Genomic DNA, 7,827 nt, shown 5'->3' on the forward strand with positions numbered 1-7,827 from the left:
AAATGTGATTTGATTCGAAATGCTCAGCTAGAATACCATAAAAGACTAAACCATTCTGCATTCTGGGGAAGTCATTAAGATTTAAAGAGGCCATTAAGGACTAATCCAATAAGGGAGAGGAGGGTAAATTGCTTACCTTTAGGAAGATGGGCTTACTTTCTAGACCCCTATGGTTCTATTTAAGCAATTTACTAAGAGTTAATTACCAAATGGTCCAGGTAGCTCAAAAAGGTTAATACTTGTTACTTCCCACTAAGAAGAGGTGAGCTATACCTTCCCTTCCAGCCAAATCCATCTGTAGCCTACAGTGGACTGAGAATTACGTTTAGTGGTCATTTGGATTTAACTCACACAGCTGAAGAAAGCTGCAGTTTATGTTATGTAAAAGTGTGGGCGTGTGCTGGTATTAGTAACAACTGACTTGCTGGAATGCTGACAACGCTCTTTGTACCCTGTGTTCCAAAATGCTTATATGCAATAGGAATGGGGGGAAATTAATTCAATTCTATTCACTGTTAATTGATAGGAGAATTGTACTCAATACTAATAGTGTAAAAAAATGTTAAGCATGAAAACATAACACCCACTTCCCACCTGGAGAGAAGCGATGTGAATAGGAAGCCCACAGACAGTCATGACACACTTGGGTGTCTGCTCCAGCAATGATGTTTTCAAGTGTTCTGGGAAGATAGAAGAGCAATGAGGGGTGCTGTGGCTTTGGGGTAGACATGGGAGCTGGAGATATGTGAGCTGTGGCTTCAGGGGTTGCCAAGCATTCTGTAAACAATGAAAAGGAAGGAAAGACAGTCACAACAGATAGAGAGAGATGCAGAAACAATGAGATGGTTTGACTTGGGGAATAGCAAGAATCATGGAACAACAGATAGATGAAAATTTCAGAAATACTTTCATCTAAACCATGGGTTTTATAATCCAAAATCAAGCAAACAAACACAGATAAGCCCAATCCATGTTAAGTGATGCAGAGTCACACAACTAGGAATGGATAAACAGGCCATGAACCTTGGTCTGCCTAACCTATGTTAAAGTGTGTGTGGTGTGGTGTGGTGTGTGTGTACTTGTGCATGTGTGTATATATTATCTTTATAAATTTCATATTTAATAGAAGGCCAACAAAAAGCAGGCTTGAAAAGTGAATTTCACTCCATTTAAATTTCAGCTCTATCCATTTTGTCACTTACTCAACAAGTCCTTGGTGATATCGGCCCTGTGCCAGTGGTCTACTAAAAGACAGGAAACCAAGACTGCGGTAATGAACAGTTCAGGTGTGCATCATGACTCCAGAATTAACATGTCAGTGCAGAACATGAGGAAACAAGCAGTTAAGAAAGATGTAAGGGTAACAGAAAGAAGAAGGGGCTGTGGAAACACAAAGGAAGAAGTTATAGAACAAAGAAGAACATTTCTCTACAGAGCAAAACCTGAAGGATGAAAAGTGTTGGCAAGGCATTCCAAAAAGTACATGTAAAAGGCAGTAAAGGAACAAAAGATCCAAAACTAAGAGCTGATTGTGCATAAATGAAAACTCAGATTTCAGCTACACTGTTCTAATCATGAATCCTCAGTCCACTCCCACTTGTCACTGGACTTAGAATGTCATGTCACTGCCCCCTTCCATGGAATCTGTAAAAAGCATATCCCCTTTTCACTGTTGGTTTCTCGTTCTGAACTCCAATTGCTGACTTCAAGATTTCCCGGAAGATCCTAAGCTCTGTGAGTTTGTCTGCAAGGGGCTGGGTCTCTGCTGCTCTCTAACACACGGTCTTAATGGATCAGCGCAGATGCACTGGTTTAGATCAAGCCAATGTTCCCAAAGATGCCCAGGTCCTAGTCTATGAAATTTGTGTTTCCTTGTGGATTAAAGAGGTGGTGTGGATGAGAATTAATTAAATAACTTGAGAAGGGAAGAGTACCATGGATTAACAAGGCAGGCCCTCCATGCAGCCTCCTTGCCTTTATCAGAATGTTGCAGCCACAAGCTGGAAAGGGCAAGGAGTAGTGATACTCTTTGGGGGAAGATATGGAACCTCTGAGAGGTTTCACAGTGGCTCTTGAGGTCTGTAGCCCAACCCTAGTCCTTGCTCTGCCACCTGCTTCCTGGCCTACCCAGACCCAGAGGTGAGTAACTACTTCATTCTCCTTCTGCCATAGCCACAGCTGCCCTTACCACTCTGCTGACAATTCCATAGTGGGCTGGATAGCAGGCTGTATATACCCTCAAACCAAGAGTCAAAACAAGTCTCTTGGGTTTTGTTTTTGCTTTTTTTGTTTGTTTGTTTGTTTTTGTTTTTTTTCAGGAATTTCCACATGATGATGAAAAAAGCAGTTAGTATAGAGTACTGATACCAGGATGTAAGGCCGTCCCTGTAATAAACCTGGTGCTGTGTTTCTTAAGTCCTTGAAAACATCTGTGGTATAAATGTCAAGAGTTTGGCACTCTGGGCTACATATAACCTGGAATGCTTGCTGTAAAGGTTTCTGAGGTATTCTGGTGGGGATGTGGAAACTAAACTGCGGAAAGCAATAATGACTCTAAAGACAAGGCGCACGAGGTTTCAGAAAAGAGCATGAACTCTGCCCAGAAATAGGAAAGGTCATTCATGTCATATACTGGCCAAGTGTCTACCCTCCTTTGTCCACATCCTGAAAGTACAAACGAAGCTGGATTGAAAGGCAATGGAGTCACTTGTGTGGTGAAGGAGGTTTCGAGTGAGTGTAGCATGCACACTGTGGTGTGGTTATTGCCTGCCGTGTTTGCCTGACTTACAGTGGCATTTCAGTGACAGATTTTTAAAAATATGCCGTTTGGTGAGGAGAGGAGCTTGAACCTGTAAAAGTAGCAGACAGGATAGACATAGATGAGGTCATTGTTAAAGAACTTAGTGCCACTAAAGAGAAACCTTGGACTTTGCACTGAGACTGAGGTAAGACATGGCCCCACCTCCACCCATGGAGAGAACCAGGGTGTAACAATGCAGACTCATTTGAAATGTTTCATTAGAATATAATGTGTCTGAACCAAGAGTGCCTTATTTCAGTAGAGTGAGCAACTTCAACTGTTGCCCACACCTCAGCCATGAAAGCACACAGAGGCAGTGCAACTGTGGACCACAGGGGCCCAGGCTGCTCATCAAGCTAGAAGTTAAAACTAACATCATCCATATGGTGCTGGTTTGTGGATATGCAAGATGCAAGACTTATGAGGTCATGGAAGCTCATTATGAGGTTCCAGAATGCCACTCAGGCCAGACAATAGGTAGTGAGGCCTATACTCCCTGCATGGAGGCCCTGGTGTGTCTCTGCGTGAAGCTGTGAACATGAAGCTTAAAAAAATAAGGATTCCAAGATATTGTCCGTGCCAGAAACATGGGGGAGCCAGCAAGCACAGCTCAGACACTGAGTTATTCCAAGACAGAGGCTATATGTGGTAGAGAGCTAGTGATACAGGGCCACCCAGGCCCTTTGGAGCATGGATGTTGCCAGCATGTGTCTGACATGTTTGCCACAGAGTTATTGGGTTTGATATTTGTCCCGCTGAATCTCAGTCTTGCTTTGGTCTGATCTTTCATTGTTATGACCCCATTTATCCCTCTTGAAATGAGGGTGTTCACCCTGTACCATTGAATGTTGGAAGTATGTAACTATTTTTATTTTATTTTACAAGGGTTCACAGTTAAGACATTGCCTTACATTTCAGGAAAGGTTTTAGATTTGGGTCTTTTGAGATGAGTCGGGACTATTGGAGACTTGAAAGCTGGATGGCTGCATCTTGCATTATGAGAGACATTATATGAGAGGGCCATGAGCTTACGGGGGACAGGGGTAAACTATCTGGATTGAGTCAGAAATATCCCCACAGGTTCATGTATTTGCATATTCAGTCCCCAGTCTCAGGCGACGGTTCTTAGCATAGTTGCACTGTTTGAGAAAGCTGTGGAGCCTGTGACACTGAGCCTAGCTGAAGGAAGTGGGTCTCTGGAGACAGGTGGCATTAACGTTTATAGCCCGGTCCTGCTTCCTGTCCTGTCTCTGCTTTCTAATCTACTCAGATTTGAGGAAGCAGCCTCCTGTCGCCACAGCCACAAGCTGCTTCTATGTCTTCCCTGACAGGCTGGGCTACACCCTCAAAACGTGAGGCAAAATAACCCTCTCTCCCTCCTCCTTTACTTCCTTCCTTTGGGTGCTTTGTCAGACTGATGAGTAAAGCAACTAATACAGAACCCTGAGGCCAGCCGTGCCCACCAGCAAAAACTAGGATAAGGGCTGGGACTGTCCGTAGCAGAGTAGCAGAGCACTGGCCCACCATACCCAAGGCTCTAGATTAGAGTCCCAGTACCATAAAATATCACCTGCAAATCTGGGTTACTAGCAAGCTTTAGTGTGAGAAAACCACTCAGGTTTGCATACTAGAAGCCATCTTAAAACACAACTACACCGATTGCTTTTTAAAAATCTCTTGTCACAAGTAAATAAAGCCAATTTTTTAATTTTTTATATTAATTAGTTTATTTACTGTGTATCCCAGCTGTATTCTGCTCCTTTATTCCCTCCCAATCCCACTCTCCCTCCCTCGTCTCCTCCCTGCCCCTTTCCAAGTCCACTGACTGGGGAGGACCTCCCCACCTTTCCTCTGACCCTGGTTTATCAGGTTTCTTCAGGACTGGCTACAAAGTCCTCCTCTGTGGCCTAGCAGGGCTACTCCTCCCTCAAGGGGTGGGGGGAGGTCAAAGAGCCAGCCATTGAGTTCATGTCAGAAATAGTCCCTGTTCACCTTACTAGGAAAACCCACTTGGTTACTGAGCTACCACAGGCTACATCCGAGCAGGGGTTCTAGGTTATATCCATACATGGTCCCTGGTTGGAGAAACAGTCTCATAGAAGACCCCTGTGCCCTGATATATTTGGTCCTTGTGGAGCTTCTGTCCTCTCCAGGTCATACCAACTCCCCCTTCTTTCATATGATTCCCTGCACTCTGCCGAAGGTTTGGTTATGAGTCTCAGTATCTGCTTTGATACACTGCTAGGTAGAATCTTTCAGAGGCATTCTGTGGTAGGCTCCTGTCCTGTTACTTTTACACAATGGAATACTACTCAGCAATTAAAAACAAGGAAATCATGAAATTTGCAGACAAATGGTGTAATCTAGAAAAGATCATTCTGAGTGAGGTATCACAGAAGGAGAAAGACACACATGGTATATACTCACTTATATAGACCTCTAAGATATGATAAACATACTGAAATCTATACACCTAAAGAAGATAAACAAGAAAGAGGACACTGGGTGAGATGATCACCCCTCACTTAGAAAGACAAATGGGATGGACATTGGATATAGGAGAAAACAAAGCCAATTTTTAAAGATCATCTACTTCTGCAGTTAAATATCATGGATGTGTGTGTGTGTATGTGTATGTGTGTGTGTGTGTGTGTGTTTTCTATGAATAAAGTTCTGGGAACACAAAAATTAACAAGACTTTGACCCAGTCATTAAGAAGCTCAGACAGCAAGGGAAGCACACTGTAAACAAGGAGACGGTGGCCTGAAGTTAACACCTCACTTCTTTCCCATGAGGTTGGCAAAGGTTTTCATCCTGTGGTTGAGGCAGGCTAGGAAACCACAGGGCCCCCTCCCCTTAGCTGATGTCGTTTCTTTTGAAATAACAACTGACACCTCCTATACAGACAGCGCAGTGGGATGAAAACTGTGGCAGTAGACAATGGGAAAATCTACAGAGAATGGTGGACTTAAACTCTGCCCTTAAACACAAATAGTTTATCTTTTAATACAGAAGGGGGAAAAAGCAACCCACCGGAGACTATTTCAGCAAGACGGAATGTGCTGAAAGAACATGGTGTGTCGTGGGAAAAGGAAGTGCTTTGGTAGAAGTAGAATTTCAATTATAAACAAACGTGGGAAAGAGAGCTACAACGTAGGGAGTCAAGCCTGGAAACATGAAGTCAGAGCTGGAGTGCAAAATTCCTGCAGTGCTGGTCTCTGTGTTGGCAACAGGGTCCCAGAGCCTTACAGTAACTGTGTGAGATACCCCAGCTGGTTCCAGCTCTCGCTTGTACCGTGTCATTAAAATTAATCTTGTCAAGACCCCAACCATACTATCTCCATGGTGCAGAAAAGTGATTTTAAAAAGTGATGCTGGGAGGCGTACAAAAAGCTGATGGAGAAAGACCAAGACTGTGACAACAGTGTCACAGACACTGATGGGAAACTGAGAAAAGCAACTGGCAATAGTACATTGCTTAATATGATGGTTTGCACATAGAAAAGTGACAGGTCTGTGGGCCTTGGTGAGGAGCCTAGGATCATTTTGCAGTTCCTAGCCTGACTCATCACAGGATGATTTACAGGGTTGGCTACACTGGGTTGCAGCTATTCTGGGTCACCTGGGAAAGTGGTTCAAAGCAGAAATGTGCCTGTCATTTAAAAGTAAGATAGGGGTTTGAGACATGGACGTAGAGAATTTCTGGATTTGCCTGTCATTGCCCTTTCACCTGATCCTAGTCTTCTCCTAACATGTATGCACAAAGGAATAAGCACATTTTAGCCGTACTGCATGCAGACCTCATAGTCAGAAGACTAGAGAGCAGCTGAATAACTCCTGTCACCTGTTGAAATTAGAGCATCGTGATGAAGCGCAGTGCGCGCCATGTGTGGTGCTGGGGGAGGAAGCAGACTGCATGAATTATGTACCCCACGTAATGCTTGAGAGTCATTATTCCTGATTACGTTACTGGCTTATAAATTGATTAGACTCAACTGTTTAGCCACTAAGTTAGAGTATACTCCTACTCATTCTCAAAACACCGACTTTTTGACCTTTACCACACAGGCTTGCTGTTCACACAATGAAACTACCTAATGATTCGCTTCTCAGAATGCATGCTTTTCTTAAGAGTTGTATGACTCTAACTGACTTGCTATCATCAGTTCTTACAGTCTCATTTACCTGAGTCATTTATAAACTTTGGTAGTGAACCAGTATGCAGGGGTTATGATCTGGTGAGGACTACTCACTGCAGTCAAGTGTTGATGGTGAATGGTACCTTGGTCATAAGCTCTTGTGACTATGAACTTAATGAAACACATGTTTGCTCCTGATATGTGTCTGAGTTTGATCTCTGAAAAGACAATTGAACTTTAAAGGAGGGAATATACAGCATCAACCAGCCAAACAACAGGCTTTCTACTGCCACTGCTACATGGAAATAATTTTTGTCAGGGTCTCCAACACTTGTGTTGCAAGGTCACGGGGCACCTCTGCCCTCATCTTAAGCAGCCACTCCTAGATTCCCAAGAAAATGCCCCTCTTTCTTGGTCCCCTCTATTTGCATGGTGTGGCTTTCTATCTCATTGCTTATCCCTCTTTTAATCTCCATGGCTAGCTCTTTCCCAGTGCTTGACCTCCAAACAATCTACTTCTTCAGACCTAGGTCTCAGCGCATACATCTTCCTCCAAGCTATTCATGTGATTTCAAGTACTTACAGTTCTTTACGACATTCAAATTTACATCTAAAGGACCCCAGTGTCAGCCATACATATTTATCTACTCACCTGACATCTCCATTTGTCTGATCTCAGATACCTAAGATCTAAGATGTCCAATACAACTCTCTTACTGCTTCCCTGTCCGCAGATCCTTAAACTGGCCTTTTCGTGGAGCATTGACATGGTAAGTTAAATACACTCACACCGTCCAGAAATCCGCAAGTCAGTCTAAGTCTTTTCCTCACCCACTGTCTTCATTACTTCTTTATTACTCTGGAAAGACACCATGACCAAAGCAACTT

The sequence above is a fragment of the Psammomys obesus genome, unplaced genomic scaffold (assembly GCF_907164565.1).
Source record: "Psammomys obesus unplaced genomic scaffold, mPsaObe1.curated_primary_1811, whole genome shotgun sequence".
In the NCBI taxonomy this organism is placed as follows: domain Eukaryota; kingdom Metazoa; phylum Chordata; class Mammalia; order Rodentia; family Muridae; genus Psammomys; species Psammomys obesus.